Here is a 2,117-nt window from a genome sequence, read left to right as displayed (position 1 = left end):
GATAAAGGACATTTCCAGGTACTCCACATTGCAGAAATTTGGCTAACTAGGCATGCATGCCGGATGTCTCTGAGTTGTGATCTCTGCATTCACATTTTACTTATTCTTTCCCTTTGGTGTATTTTTCCTTTGTTGTTTACTTTCATTACATTTTCATAACTGGATGGGCAAGATGCTTTTAAATCCTTAGGAAGTAGCCACTATTAACTTTAGACTTTTTTTTCTTTTAAAAACAGTACTGGGGGCTGGGTGCAGTGGCTGACATCTATAATCCCAACACTTTGGGAGGCCAAGGTGGGCAGATCACTTGAGGTCAGGAGTTCTAGACCAGCCTGGCCAACATAGTGAAACCCCATCTCTACAAAAAATATGAAAATTAGCCGGGCATGGTGGCGGATACCTGTAATCCCCGCTACTTGGGAGGCCGAGGCAGGAGAATCACTCGAACCTGGGAGGCGAAGGTTTCAATGAGCCGAGATCGTGCCACCGCGCTCCAGCCTGGGTGACAGAGCAAAATTCTGTCTCAAAAATAATAAATAATAAAAAACAGTACTGTGGTTGTTAGTGATAATTTGGAAAATATGGAAAAGTAGAGTGAAAAAAATTTGATCTATAGTCTCATGCCAAAACCAGTTACTAACATTTTGGTATATTTCCATCTCTAATTACATTTAAACATAAAATTATGTGTGCATTAAAAATATATGTAAATAATTTTGTCCTGTTTGTTGTATTTAACCTTCAATGACAAGAATGCTATCAACCATAATGGAAAATACTGGATTTGACTACATAAAAAATCCGGCCAGGTACGGTGGCTCACGCCTGTAATCCCAGCACTTTGGGAGGCCAAGGCGGGCGGATCATGAGGTCAGGAGATGAAGACCATCCTAACATGGTGAAACCCCGTCTCTACTAAAAATACAAAAAAATTACCTGGCACAGTGACAGGTGCCTGTAGTCCCAGCTACTCAGGAGGCTGAGGCAGGAGAATGGCGTGAACCCGGGAGGCGGAGCTTGCAGTGAACTGAGATCACTCAAAAAAAAAAAATTAAAAATTCCATAAAGAAACTATTCATAAAGTTTAGATTTTTTTTTTTTTTTTGGAGAAAGAATCTTGCCCTGTCACCCAGGCTGGAATGGAGTGGTGTGATCACAGCTCACTGCAACCTCCATCTCCCGGCCTCAAGCAATTCTTGTGCCTCAGCCTCCTAAGTAGCTGGGACCAGAGGCACGTACCACCGTTCCTGGCTAATTTTTGTATTTTTAGTAGAGACGGGGTTTTGCCATGTTGGCCAGGCTGGTCTTAAACTCCTGGGCTCAAGTGATCCACCCACCTTGGCCTCCCCAAGTGTTGGGATTATAGGCGTGAGCCACCACAACTAGCCCATTTTACTATTTATGTGTGACAGTCATTTTTTATAAGGAGCTTAAATCAAGGAAAAGATAAACACCTCAGTAGACTGACAGGGAAAGAAACATATGAATATCATGTTTCCTAAAGAAGACTCAGTGACAGATAAATATATGAAAAAAATGTTTGGCCTCACACAGAATCAATGAAGTACAAGTAAAATGAAACCGTATTTTCTACCTAACTGGACTGTCAAAGATTAAAAAGAAATAGTACCCAGATTGGAAAACAGGGATTCTTAAAACTTTAATAGTTTTTTGGCCGGGTACTGTGGTTCACACCTGTAATCCCAACACTTTGGGAGGCTTAGGCAAGCAGATCACGAGGTCAAGAGATCGAGACCATCCTCGCCAACATGGTGAAACCTTGTTTCTACTAAAAATACAAAAATTAGCCAGGCATGGTGGTGGGTGCCTGTAGTCCCAGCTACTCAGGAGGCTGAGGCAGGAAAATTGCTTGAACCCGGGAGGCGGAGGTTGCAGTGACCCGAGATTGTGCCACTGCCCTCTAGTCTGGGAGACAGAGCAAGACTGTCTCAAAAAACAACAAAACAGAAAACCTTTAATATTTTTTATATTTTAAAAATAGAACAGGGTCTCACTATGCTGACCAGGTCAATCTTGAACTCCTGGGCTCAAATGATTCTCCTGCCTCGTCCTTTCAAAGTGCTGGGATTACAGGTGTGAGCCACTGTGTCTGGCCA

At 42.5% G+C, this 2,117-nt stretch overlaps 1 protein-coding gene across 5 annotated transcripts in view; it reads left to right on the top strand.

Annotated features, from left to right (window-relative positions):
- Positions 1-2,117, top strand: part of UBXN8 (UBX domain protein 8) — a 33,711-nt gene that overhangs the window by 30,468 nt on the left and 1,126 nt on the right. The gene's annotated exons all lie outside the window — the stretch shown is intronic.

This window comes from Mandrillus leucophaeus, unplaced genomic scaffold (assembly GCF_000951045.1).
Source record: "Mandrillus leucophaeus isolate KB7577 unplaced genomic scaffold, Mleu.le_1.0 Scaffold183, whole genome shotgun sequence".
In the NCBI taxonomy this organism is placed as follows: Eukaryota; Metazoa; Chordata; class Mammalia; order Primates; family Cercopithecidae; genus Mandrillus; species Mandrillus leucophaeus.
This window is presented reverse-complemented; position numbering and strand designations above follow the sequence as displayed.